We start from the raw sequence: 14,777 nt of genomic DNA, 5'->3' as shown, positions 1-14,777 counted from the left end.
TCTTTGGGGTCCGCACATCAGATAACAGCACCCTACTCTCCAAGTCATGACACACAAAAACACCTCCAGACATTCCCCAAAATGCCCTAGGGAGGGGGGCCAAATCACCCCAGTTTGGGATCCTCTGGGTTAGAAGAACATATTCTCAGCTCTTAGGAGGCCTTTGACATTGAGACCTGTTCCTGACATTCAACTGGACAGAAGCCTGGATGTGTCACCTCTCTGTGCTTCCACTTTCCCATCTGTTATACAAAACAGGTGCACAGACTCAAATGAGGCCAGAGAACCTGTGAGCCAATCACACGGAATCTCCTCTCAACCAGAGTGTGGAGCACACATTTAGTCAGAATAGATGTGCAATTAATATTTTAAAGCTTTACACAATGCACATGAAAATGTAACAGATCCATCTTCATCTGTTCTCTTAGTGAGTGTTTTTCAAGCATGGGATACAAAGATTAATAAAAACAGACAGAGTCACATACCCTTGGAGTTTGCACTTAGTGTGGGTACAAGACAGCAGACAGAAGCAGCAGGTGGATGGTGGAGCGATTCTGAGCATAGAAGACAACCTCCAGGAGGAGAGGAACTGCCGGGAGCACGTTAGTTGTTTAAATGTCTGCTCACATTTCACTGAACTAAGAGCCTGTGAGACAATTGATTGTCACACAATACTAAATACTCAGTTCAAAATCCACCATATGCTGAATGAAATTCAATATGCAACACCTTAGCCTCAAATCCGCCAGTGGAACCAGGTGGGAAAACTCATGAAAGAAGAATGACGGGTTTGAAATCTTAGTGTCCAAAAAAGACACGATTCTTGAAGTGTATGAATGGAGACCCATAATAGACTGTCTGAGGATGGACGTGCTGGTCTGGACTTTCTTCTACTCAAATGTGTCATCCATGAACCTCACGGCTCCAAAACACAGGATGCCTTGCTCTTCCTTCACTTTCTCAGTCAGTACAACAAGCAAATAAGCTAACCATTCAGGAGATGACAACGCAAATACATTTATGTGAGAGTAGTCATGACGCATTGCTTTAATGGACAAGGGTTTTGGGACAGTAAAAATGCATGTGCATGATGAAGCATGGACCGATGATGCGGTACGGTGTTTGGAATTTGTTTTTATATTTAGGTATTAGGATGAGGCATAAAGAAGGGTGGGAGATTAAAGAAGTTGAGTCCTATTGATGACACTTGAGGTTGGGTGACGGGTACAGGTCGTTCTTTGACTCATTCTCTGTAGTTTGTGTAACTTCAAAATTGTCCACAATATAGTTTTTAAATTCTCTACTCCTGTCTGATACTGTGGGTATGTCCTGCTAAGAGACACTCAGAGTTGGCAAAATGTGTGTTTTCACCATGATTTCAAGTTTAAGCCCATCTATTCCCAATAGACAGAAGACAAGTTGGCTTGGAAGCCATGAAAGGGACAGGAATGCCCGCTTTTGAAACTATAGGCAAGTGAGGGAGGCTAGAGGTCTGAGAATAAGGAGAGGGGCTGGGAGGTGGCCCATGGAGGGGGCAGGGACCAGACCATGAAGTCACCTTAGGGGAGCTGAGGAGTTGAGTTTTATGCAAACAGAAGTGAGGAGTTACTGAAGGGTGTTAGGCAGGGGGTTGATCCACCTGAGCTGGGTGGGAAGGGTCCCTCTGAAGGCCTCAAGGTGAAAGTGTCTGAGGGGAGCAGAGGTCCTGGTAACAGGTCATTACTAAGAGGCCCTGTGAGTCTAGACATGTGGGGACCATGGGCACAGATCCAGCAGCGCTGGTTATGGGGTACAGTGCAGAAGTGATGGTTATAGGATTTAACTGTCCATCCACTACATCGGCAAAAACTTTAAAATCTCCCTTTTAGCTTGCTACCAAACTAAGATGAGTAAGGAAATATAGGTAGGAAAGTTTTCTTTAAGATATAAACAAATTGTATGAGACCTAAGGCAGAATCCTGAAAAGAAATATATGACATAGATATGCAGAAGAACACAAAGTTAAGAAAATACAACTCACTTCATAGAATAAAGAAGTACGTTCCATATTCACTGGTAAAGGTGAAGCCTAACAAGGCCATGCTTTTTTCCCAGTCGCTGAATCAAATCTAATCTCTATCAAGACTTTAAATGTGTTACATGACTTTTGGCATGATTGCTCAATTGTCCTCGCTGGAATAGATCACTGATTTTATCCCTGGAAAACTCCCGTCTACGTTATTTCCCTAAACAGTCCCTACACGCTCTTCAAACCAGCGTAACTGTCCCCTCATCTGTGACACCTGACCTGATGCACATCTGGGCCACCTGGCATTTTCTAGAATGAACGCTAAATAGTTATATATGTACATACAAGCATGTCCAAACAGGACTCCTTCTGGGACTGAGAAACTGCAGTAATCATGCTACATGTGTCAGAATACCCGTATCTAGGAATCTAACCATGGGTGTGTGAACAGAGACAGGGACCTGGTGAGCTGCAGAAACCAGCTGGGCTCTCAGAGCTTTTGGGCATGGTGAGCGGTGTGCCCTGAGACCAGAAGGGGGAGCTGTGGGAGTCCTTGTGGTTCCTACATAGCTGCTCAGTGAGGACCATTCACTCAAAGGAACCTGGACCTGGTAGCTGGGCCCTGTGCTCACTGATGGGGACTCAGCAGCTGTGCCCTCTCTGGCCTGGCAGAGTCCCCTGAGCAGGGACCTTCATGTTGCCTCAGCAGGTGCTTCCTCCCAGGGCTCTCCTAAGGGGTGAAGCCTGCCTCCATCCTCCTCAGTGTGTGGTGTTAGCTGAGCTCCAGCACCAGGGCTCAGGGAGGGGCTGGGCTTGCACTGGATGGAAACCCATTTGCATGGACAGCCCCTCCTGTGGCAGAGGGTAGAGAAGAAAAGGAGGCCTGGGGCATCCTAGCCCCACTGTGGGGACCAGGGGGCTGTGTGCACCATGGCCTGGACTCCTCTCCTCCTCGTGGTCCTCTCTCACTGAACAGGTACGGACAGGACTCCGAGTAGTAGACATCCCCAATTTTCACTCCGTTCCTTCTTAGAATGCTGAGAAACTTTACCCTGGTCCCTGCCCAGCACCCATATTTGTCTGTGTCTTCAGGTTCCCTCTCCCAGCCTGTGCTGACCCAGCTGCCCTCCCTCTCTGCATCTCCAGGAACAACAGCCAGACTCACCTGCACCCTGAGCAGGGGCGTCAGTGTGGCCAGCTATCCCAGTCTGTGCTGCTACTCAGACTCAAGCATGTGATTGGGATCAGCAGATCCCAGTTGCTTGTCTGGATCCAAAGATGCCTCGGCCAATGCAGGCTTTTTGCTTATCTCTGGGCTCCAGCCTGAGGACGAGGCTGACTCTTACCATCATATCTGGCACAGTAGTGTCTCTCACAGTGGCACACAGAGATGGGGAATTAGGGACAAAAACCTGGGCCTGCTCAGAGTCTTGTTCCATGACGGTTTTAAGTTTTAAAGTAACTCGCACATATACAAATGACATTCGGAAGTGCTTCTGCTTCATAGAGCGTCTACTCCCAATTTTTCGTTCCATGTTTCTGAAGTGTCAGGAAAACTAAACACAAAAAGAAAAAGAAAAAATTCATGATGACGCTGAAATGTTGCCTGGTTATTCATATGGAATAAAACCAGAGTTTTTTTTTTTCTCTTGAAATAAGGAAAATGAGACTTCCCTAGCTTTTACCGTCATCAGAGCCCAGGGACCCTGAAGACAGGTGGACAGACCAACACAGAATGGACTGTGCTCTGTGAGGGGTCAGAAGCCTTCCCATCCCCCAGGTTCCTGTGCCCAGGGACAGCGAGGCTCACTGTGTCCCAGAGATGACACACTGCAATGTGAGGTGCTGAGTGAGGAAAGAGCTTGGGGGGAATTTCAGGCACAGAGCTGGCCTGGAATCCTTACTTGGCACCGGAGCCTTCAGTTGTAAAGTCAGGGAGAGGGGCATTAGTCAAAGGGGCAGTTTGGGACTTGTGTCCAGGGAACCTCTTTATGGGTCATGAGAGGGTGGGGGATGCTCAAAGAATGCTGGGAAATGCCGAGCCTGCTCCAGAGGAGTTGGGTGAAGTAGGTCCATGGATAAGACCTTACAGCTGACACCACTCAGGACCCAAGGAGCCTTCCATGACTGGGTTTCCCTGAGCCCACAGCTATGACTTGTATCCACCTCTCCTCTCATACCTCACTGGAGCTTTCCAACAACCCAGGGCGTGGGGCGGGGCTGTGAACATCACGCACAGGGACTCCCCAGTGTGTGCTTGTGTGACTCCTCCTGTGAAGCTCCTGATGGGCCCAGATCCAAGGTCACCTTCTCCTGCACAGGGAGCAGCAGAGACATTGGGGGTCACCATGGCAATGGCACCAATGACTCTCATGCAGAGCCCCTACTTGTGTGACCTAGGACAGCAGTGGGTACCTTCCAGGGTTTCCAGACTGATTCTCGAGATCCACATTTATTACTAGGACCTCTTTGGCCACCTCTGGGCTCCAGCCTGAGAACGAGGCTGATTATCACTGTTACAGAGCTAAATACAACCCCAATGCCACAAAAAGCTCCCGTTCCATGGGAAGTTGGAGATACTTAGCTCTCAATGCAAACAGAATTACTTTGTTTCCAGAAAGAAAATAGCCTCCACAGGGGCTGTTTGTGGATGAGAAGTGCTGAAGTACAGCGTTTATGACCTGGAAGAACCAGGTGATCTCACCCTAGTCCTGTGTATGTCTCCTGGTACCAGCCAGGGGTTAGTGGATAATTCTCTGAGCTCTGAAAACTTAAAAAAGCTGTACTTCTCACTTTCACCTGATTTCAGAACTTTGTGGGACTCCTGATTTCCAGGAGTTCTCCCCCTCATTGAGGAGAACCAAAGGAGACATGAGTGACATGGACAAATCAATGTCTCAACCCCAAACGTCACAGAGAAGACTTACTCAATCTACTGCCCTGGGCAGTGACATCATAAAAAACCCATCTGCAAAAGTCAGCAACCCCTTCCAGGACAGCTGGGTGGTGTCATAGGACATGGGCTCTGAGCCCAGCAGGGGACGCTGTTGGACTGCTCCTGAGAGGACAGGGTTCTTCCCTGGGCCATCAAGGAAAATACTGTAATGCGTCTTTCACACTTTGGCAACAAGTGTCCACATTGACGTTTTACTTCCTGCACCTGGGGCCTCCAGGAGCCACATTCGATCTTGGCTCTGACACACCCATTCATGTCTCATATTTCATTCTTTACATCTCGTGGAGACATTGTTCTGAGCTTATGTTCAAGAAGGTGTAGATGCACGATTACACAGCAGGAACAAATTTGCATGAAGAAACATGGCCTGTGAATCTCTCTGGGCACAGGACCAACACCACACTCCACACTCCAGCCCAGGAGCACAGGAGGTGACGTCCTGTGAGTGTCCCCACCATGGCCTGGACGGTGCTTCTTCTCTGGCTCCTTGCTACAGCTCAGGTAAGGTGAAAGGACATTGCATCCTTGGGGGACACATAAAAGCTTGGTCTCAGGCTGACCCTTGTCTCTCATAACAACACTTGTCTCTCTCCCAGTGGTTTTAGGGGCGGATTCTCAGACTGTAGTGGTCCAGGAGCCATCACTCTCAGTGTCTCCAGGAGGGAAGGTGACACTCACCTGTGGCCTTAGCTCTGGGTCCGTCTTTTCCAGTAACTATCCTTTCAGGTACCAGCAAATCCTGGGCCAGGCTCCCCGCACAGTTATCTACAACACAAAGAACCGCCCTTCTGGGATCCCTGATCGCTTCTCTGGGTCCATTTCTGGGAACAAAGTCACCCTCACCATCACGGGTGCCCAGCCTGAGGATGAGGCCGACTATTCCTGTGCTCTGTATATGGGTATTACACTGACACAGTGCTGTAAACCCATGGGGAAGTGCAACCAACACCTCCTCCTGTGCTCAGAATGGCTCAGCCCTTCGAGGCAGGAGAGCCAGTGAGAGGGTGGAGACAGTAACACCACCATCGGGGGAGGTCCATGGCCCCATCCTCCTATCCAAAGGTTCATCTCCATGTGCCTCCTCCAGCCTCTCCCAGGCTGTGTCCATCCCTCTAGGGTGACTCCTCCAAGACTTTCATTCCTTTCTCCCTCTCTGCCTGTGATGATGGGGGGAGGCTCAGCTCCAAAATACATCAACCGACAGTGAGACTCAGAGACGCCACCACGAGCTTTGAGACTCTTTTTATTCAAACAGCATTGACAGGCCTACTCTCATCCACTAATGATGATGGAGAACAAGTTAATATTTAACATTTCTTCATGAATATGCATAAGCTAGGTCCATAGCACATTGTTCTTCTGCTCCATATGCCAGATGCCTATCGTCATTACACAATGAAGATGAAGAAGGAAAAGAAGCATATGGGAAAGTTCAGGTTTAAGGATGTCAGCGAGATAGTTGATGCTCCCCTGATATCCATTTCTCACACTTTTCACCTCCTGTGATTTGGGGAATCACTCAATTAACTGTGACAGACATTTACCTTTTTATTAGTGTAATTTAAAACTTATCAAAACCTTGATATATAAACTATATGGTAGATTTTTATAATTTACTAATTTGGGGAAGTATTTGCTTTGCTTTCTGAGAAATTGAACAGTCAATTTATATCAGTATCTTGGCTCACAGTAGGGTGCATGGCCCATGGATGTTTGTGGTGACAGTGACCAGGTCTCAGGCCAGTGCCCCTGACATTATCTCCACCAGAGCTGAAGTCTGACTCGGGAGCAGAAGGGGGCGCTGTGGTTCTCCCCAGGGTCTGCACTGTGGGTGCCCCGCTGTGTAATCCCCCAAACTTCCCAGGGCTGGGACATTGGTGCCTTCTGTGCTGATGGGGACCCTGCAGCTGTGTCCTGTCTGGGCTGGGTGGAGTCTCCTCACAGGGCTGAGAAAGGACCCAGCAGCTGCTTCCTCCCTGGTCCCTCCCTGGGGGCAAGTTCTGAGTCTCACTCATCTTACCCCAATTCCCAAAACTCACCCATCACTGGAGGGGAGTTGAAAAAGATCTTGTCTGAGATTTGGAAAAACAAACAAACAAAACTGTATTGAAAACCAGGCTCTTTCAGATAGAGGCTATGCATCATGCTCATGCTGCTGAATTGCTCTGTGTGCCACTGTCATTGCCTGGGCAGGTGCCATCATGCCCCCCCCAACCTGTAAGGAAGAGGACACGGGATGAGGAAGCCAGAGCAGCAAATGCAGATCTGGGCACAGAACAGCAACGAGAATGGTCAGTGCTGCCACCAGCTCCAGGTCCCCTGAACCACTACTGAGCTCTCACGTCAGCCTGAGTCAGGGGTGGACTGAGGGGAAGCTGAGGGAGACACCAGGGCTCCCTGTTATCAGCTGCACACAGGGCCTTGGACACGGTGGAGACAGCACTGAAGGAGCCTCTTTGAAAGGAGAGGTGAGCGGAGTTTGGGCATGTGTGCAGATACTGATGAGGCCTCACACACCCACTGTCTCCCAGAGGAATCCTGTCGGGGGCAAAAACAGACGGAGGTCAGCAGATCCCGCCATCTGTGAGATACGGAAAGGCACTGTCTCCTCCACACACTGTGTCTTCAATGCCCCGGGTGCCCAGCCCTGATCTGTGTGAGGAGCGGAGGGGTCGTTAGAGCTGGAAGGGCTGGCAGCTTCATAAGGACCATGAATTTTACTTTTGAGGGAAGTGGAAATTCTGGAAACACATCAATAAGGTTTCATTTGGGATTCCCAGTTTCTCAGTGGTTAGGAAGAAGTAGAAGCTTGAATCAGATTTCCACTATAATTTATTTATTGATTTTTCATAAATTCCTCTGAAAATGTCATCTAATCCTTACTGAGGGCCTGTTGTGGGCAAAAAACAGCCCTAAATAACGGACAGACTGTCTAACCATCTAACTTCACTACCAGCTTTGTGGTCAGAATAATTACCTTTTCCTCCAACTTACTGAGCTGGAAATCTAGGCTAGAGAGACGAAACAAGGTGCTCAGGGTTATCCCACCAGTAGTGACAAAACTAGGTCTTGACTAATCCGTAGTTGATGCCGAAGGCCATTTTAACCAGAACATAATTGCCTCTCACAAATATCTAATGAAAGTAAATCAATGTAATGTAAGTGACAAGACAAATTCAAAACGTTTTATTGCATTTTCTGAGTGCTTATACTGAATCTTTCTGGCTGGCCTCATAAATCATGAGTTATAGTCACCCAGCAATCACAGTCTGCAGGTGCTTTGGAAGGGTCTAGCCAGACCCAGTCAAGATGCTGCTGACTGAGGAGGCAGGAGCCATCACATGTCCCTCCTGCGGCGGCCTTGGCCAGCCTTCCAACCATGATGAGGGAGAAAGGGTTTGAGAATGTCCTTCCCCTGCACTCCTCTCCCAGGAGCCGGCCAGAAAGCATCTGGGGGCAGCAGAGGCGAGACTGGGAGGAAGGGCAGTGGGGGCTGAAGGCCTCCTGGGTCAGCACTGAGCTGACCGCTGGTGGGGAGGGGCGAGTGGGGGCTTCCGGGGGCGACAGCAGGCGTCCAGGGAGGGCGGCGCCCAAGGCAGCAGCAGGTCCGCAGGACGCCCTCACCGAGGTTCAGCGGCACGTTTGTGGGCGCGCAGGAGATCCCAGGACAGGCGGAGCCAAGTGCAGGCGGTGGAACCCAGGGGTGGAACGAAGGCGAAGCCCAGGATGGGACAGACGGCGGAGCCCAGGACGGAACAGACGGCGGAGCCCAGGACAGGCGGAGCCAAGGGCAGGTGGCGGAGCCCAGGATGGGACAGGCGGCGGAGCCCGGCAGGCCGCCCCGGCCCCGCCCCGCGGTCACGTGCCCCGCAGGCCCCGTCCCTGAGCGCCGCAGTCTAGACCTCGCGCCTCGCTCCTCTGATTCTCAGACGCCTGAGGACTCGCTGTGGTCGTGTCCGGAGGCTCTCAGCTGAGACGGCGCCAGGTGAGTGCCCAGGGGTCGGCGTGCGGGGCCCAGGGGTGGGGGGCAGGCAGCGCGGGACGCGGGGTGCGGTGTGGCATCCCACGGGGCGGACGCCACCCGCTTGGACCTCCATTCCCCACCCGCCATGTCTCCAGCAGGTCCCCGCTGCCCTCAGCCTTGCTGACACCCAGCCTTCAGGTCAAGCGCCTTCAGCGGGCTGGGAGCAGGATTCTGCCCAGAGCAGTGTCGCAGGGGTCTGGGGTGAGGGGTGGTCCTGGGCCAGCTCTAAATACGGGGAGCTGGGATCCTAGAGGATGCTGTGCACCTGAATTAATCAAGGAGCCTCTAAAGTTCTCCCGGACCAAATAGAACCCTGGGGCCCCTCTAGGGCCGCAGGTGGGGGTCGGCGGCCTCAGGATGAGTGACCGCCCTTCGTGCAGCGCTGCAGTGTCCTCTGTGGCTGGAGGCTGCCATGGTGGGCTCTTGGAAAATCTCAGGACCCTCAGCGCCTCCAGTCCCCCATCCCCACCCTGCCAACCAGAAGAGGGTGCCCCCTGCCCTTGCTTCTCTCTACACTGCTCCTGGTTAAATTCCTGGGGAAGGAAAGAAAAACAAAAAACTAATCCTCCAGGGAGAAATCTTGAGTCAGATTTGTGCTTAGGCTTCTCACTGAGAACTTTGCTCATATTTTTCCTGGTGGACGTTGATGGAGGCAGAGCAGGCACCTCGCCTATGGGCAGGGGGATTCAGGGAGCGCAGTGAGCAGGGCGTGGGGGTGCTCCACCTTTGCTGAGGTCCCTCTGCACAGCTTGTTGGCTTCCTCTCAGACCAGCAAGTTGGGGAGGCTCAGACCCCTGGAGGGGAGACAGATTGTGCCTCTCCTGATGCCCTGGACCCCTGCCTATTGCTGGGGTCTCTGGAGTCCTGACCTTGACTGCTGGTCTGTGTCCCCACACGCCCACCCCAGGCTGCCTCCTTCTGTGAAGGTGCTGGGTCAGGCCAGGCCCTCAGGTGCCTGCATGGCCCCATAGGCCGCTGCTGCCCCCCTGCGGCTGTGGAGAGGAGGCTGCCCGTCCTGGCCTGGCTGCCGGACTACTCCATGCAGTGGATGAAGAGGGACTTCATCCCTGGGCTCTCAGTCAGACTCATGGTCATTCCCCAGGCGCTGGCCTGTACTGAGGTGGCCTGACTCCTGCCCCAGGTGAGATGTCTGCCCCTGCTGCTGGCCACCTCCCCTCCCCAGGACCCAACCTCCCATGCCTCAGCACCCCACACAAGCAGAGTAGAAATGCACAGTTTCCACTCCAGACAAGCAGAACCCAGGGTTCCAGCCCCTTGGGAACCAAGAAGCCTTGGATTACAGTCTAGAGCATGTGACTGCCTTTGGGTGGATGCAGACCCCTGTAACTGCTCTTCTCACACCTGTCACACTCAGTTATCAAGGCAGTTCTCGATTGTGTGATGGGGCCAGGGGGTGACTCACTGTACCCTTAAGAACGCTTCCTCAGGGTCCGGCCCGATGGCAGAGTGGTTAAGCGTGCACTTCTGCTTCTCGGCGGCCCCGGGGTTCCGGTTCGGATGCCGGGGGCGGACATGGCACCACTTGGCAAAAGCCGTGCTGTGCTAGGCGTCCCACGTATAAAGTAAAGGAAGATGGGCACGGATGTTAGCTCAGGGTCATTCTTCCTCGGCAAAAAGAGGAGGATTGGCAGTAGTTAGCTCAGTGCTAATCTTCCTCAAAAAAAAAAAAAAACACCTTGAGGGACAATGATAGGCACTGCAGAAACAAAGGAAAAAGGCTAGAATCTTGGAAATTAAACATAAGTTATAAATACAAACCAAAGGGAAGTTCCAGAACTAAAATTGCAATACATGAATAAAGACCTCCCTAGATGGGCTCAGGAACAGGTGACACTTAGATTGAATTTCAGGTATTGGGGAGGATATTTAGTACAACTGGAGAAAAAAGTACCGACAAGGATTAGCAAAGACAGACAAGCAATGAATATGGTGTTATGTGCCAAATAAAGTGGAATAATGAAAATATTTTTAAAATATTTACGTACTGAAAGAAACAGGACCTTTTGTTCTGAATAATTCCCATCTTTGTTAATATTCTCTCGAGGATGTCACCAGGGGGCGCTGTCGGTCTGTTCCAGGTGAGCAAGGCCTGCAGCAAATTCAGGTTTAATGGACCCTACACCCAAGCTCAGAGGCCTGAGTTAGAGTTACAGCAGGTGCTTCCTCCCAAGGGACAAACTCAGAGCTCACAACACCCCAGCATTTCCTTCATCCTACACCACACTCAGTGGAGCCTTTTTATTATTATTATGGGAAATTTCAAATATACACTAAATAGGAGAAATTGAGTAATGAATCTACATACCCATCACCCATCTTCAACTCAATCAATGTTTTGCCAAATTTATTTCACATACTTCCCAACCCTGCACACATTGCTAGTTATTTCCTGAGGCATATTTTAATGATATAAATCTCACTTACTTTAGCTGAGTTTTCATAGATTAACAAATCACATATCACCATAATCCAATATTAGAACATTTCCATCAGCCCAACTAGTTTGACAGCACCAGTTTGCAGTCAATTCATGTCCCACATCCAGCTCCAGGCAACCACTAACTCATTTCTGTTCCTGTAAATTTGACTTTTAAGGATATTTAATATAAACTGAATCATCATTGTGTAGTTTTTTGTGTCTGGCATTTTGCAAACCATGTTTTTGAGATTCACCCATGTTGCAGCATTTATCAATATTTAGCTCCTCTCCTTTGAGGAGTAGTTTTTCACTGTATGAATGGACCACATCTTGTTATTTTTCTCATCAGTTGATGGGCATTTGGATTTTTTTTCCAGTTGTGGCTCAACTGAAAAGTAAACACCCCAGCGAGAATCTCCCAAATGCAGGAACTTGGGAAACTGTGCAAGATGCCTTGCTAAGTGAACAGAGCCATGGGAACAACTCTATCATAAAATACTGAGGGGGGTTATTTCTTAACAACGTATAGAGAAATTCCTGAAGGTACATTGAGAATTTATGGAATAGTGCCCAAGTAAATGTTTACAGAAGATATAGATATCTGTAGGGTAGAGGAGAGTTAAATGTTCATTTTACATCCTTCTAGACGATACAACTTTTTTAATTAAAATATTATTTAAAAAATGTCCCCTGGCACCCCACTGGCCTGGCATGCCCTGCCTCCCACAGGACCCCATGGTGGCAAGGAGAGCAACTAGAAACACTGGTGTATTAGGTGTGGGCTGCATATGCCACAAAACTAAGTATGCAAAATTATTACTTTCTTCAACTTGAATGAGCACCATTTAATTTTTATTTCAATCTTTTATCCATGCTTGAAATAGATTTTTAAAGATCTGGTCAGATTAATCTACAAATGCTCGATTCCACAGGCATTTCAAGTTTAAATGCCACATTCTGCAGTTGCCACCTCTCCCCTGCCCTCCATCCTAAGTTCCACAACTACAATGAGGGAAGTTGGTGCAGGCAGGGGGTCCTCCCACTGCTGGATGGGCCCCGCCATGGCGTGCCCACTGTTCACAGGCCCATGTAGCACTTGGCAGAATTAGCCTCACAGGAACCCCTCACAAGGTCAGGTCACAGCAGGGGTTGGCCCCTCTCAGTTGCTGAGGTCACTCTGAGGCCTCTGTGAGGCTGACACAAGCTTCCTCTCCTGGCCCCTCTTTCTGAATGTCCCCTCACTGGCGCTGTCATCTGGGAGGGCTGGGGAGTTTTTAAACATCTGCACAGCTGAATAGAAACTCTGTAGGTTCAGTGCAAGATCAAAACGTTGGATCCCTTGTACAAGAAACCAGGGGGGTGTTCAGTTAAAAAGAATATAAAGCATATTCTTTTAAATTAATTATTACATATTAAATGTAATAAAAGTGATAATGATGCATGAATAAAAACATGAAGTTATACTTTACCAAGCAATAACCTTCCAAAGTCATACTTTATGTTATACAATAAATAATATTATTCCCACGATTCCTTCCAGAGGAATTGATAAAATTCACACGATGAAATGCCTAGAAGGACATTAACACAAGGACATATGCAGTAGTAAATTTGCAGTGATTTGTACAGCTGAGACTAACTGAGCGTTAGATGAAGAAGGAATGATCTTGGTGGTGGTCACTAAGGTGACTGCCTTATAATCATTTATTAAGTTCTCTCATATTTTGGTGCTTCTATATATATTTATTTTACCTCATATAAAATACTTTTAAGTACTTGCAATATATAAATATCAATTTATGTAAAAACCCCCAACAGGACTCTCTCTTTGATCTGGTCAATGCCAGGATTCCACTCAATGGGAATTGTCCTCTTGGTGACTTTAGAAAACTGATGGGAAATCATCATTAGTCAAAGATCCCAAAGCAGGTGTGGAACACACCAGTGAAAAAAGCATGGGCTTCTCCAGGATAATTTACCATTTATTGGTTTTCAATTGCAAATTTCTTAATCCCAGGAAGAAAATTTGTGCTGAGGACAAGTCCCTACCACACTGTTTGTCAGCTGATGCTCTTATTTGTGAATGTCCTCTTGAATCAGGCATCAGTTGATAAAAGAGTCACAGTTGACAACTCACCCCCAACAATGAAACTGTGTGTATCTTCTATCATGTACATTGTCAGATATTCATACAAGAGTTCAATTGAAAGAGAAATAAACTAACAAACCACCATATCTCTTTCAGACAAAGATGGGCAGCCTTATCTTGGCATTACATGGGGTCTCCACTCTCTCATGAGAAAGCTCCTCCAAAAGGCCCTCATGGGGAATGAGGAGGACACAGATTAACTGTCAGTCATTGGTGGTGTTGCTCAGGAATTACTCAGGGACCCCTGCTTGATATGGATACAGAACTAGAGTGTATGGATGTGGTTGATTAACAAGCATAGAATAAGCTGCTGCTAGGTCATCCTCTTTGGCAGAAGAAGCATAGAAGAGAAGAGGAAAAGGAGAAGAATGAGACACAGAATCCTCAGCTTTGGAGCTAAAGACAGCTTAAACCAACGTGCAGTGTTCCACTTACAAATGGAATTAAATACACGCTATGATTAAACGAATTCCCATCACTCTTCTTTCCCATGTTTAAATCCAGCTAACTGCCACTGGCTTCTTGACTTCCTTCAAACCATCTCAGCCTCCATGGAGCCATGTATGCTGCATTTCCCCTCGGTTGTATGAGATTTTCCAATTGATGAAAAGCAACCTTACACTGGGAGACTGATCTAATTCCAGCAAAATTTTTCTTTTATTTATTCACTAAATATTTGCCATAAAGATAATCAATTTTAGAAATTTGGAAAATACGGATGTCCTACCATTTCAACTAAACATTATTACGCACGTGATATTTTCACTTCCAGTCTTGCTTCTCTAACTATATGTGTGTGTACATTGGTCAGCAGCCGGCCAGGTTCACACTAGCCAGCCAGGAGTGGGCAACTTCATTACAGAGAGGAGGGCTGGGGTGAGCAGTGATGCTCTCTGACCGAGCTATACAAGAGAGTTACAATGAGTGACGGGCACCAGGGTAATAACCAAGTAGTACTGTTATTCTTATGTGACAATCTTCCCAGGGGTGATAGCTCACAGAATTTGAACACTTCTTAGCCATATTTTTATAATCTTATCAAATACCATTGAAATATCACCTATATTCTTATCTATTCTGGCCTAGATGCTGAGGAATGACCCCACACCATCAAAAGTTGGTGAGGTTGTTCTACAAGGTGTCTGGATCTCTCAGAATCTGTGGCTGACCAGAAGCATGTGGGCTTTCTCCATGCTTTTT

Source organism: Equus caballus, chromosome 16, assembly GCF_041296265.1.
Source record: "Equus caballus isolate H_3958 breed thoroughbred chromosome 16, TB-T2T, whole genome shotgun sequence".
NCBI lineage: Eukaryota > Metazoa > Chordata > Mammalia > Perissodactyla > Equidae > Equus > Equus caballus.
Note: the sequence above shows the minus strand (reverse complement) of the source record.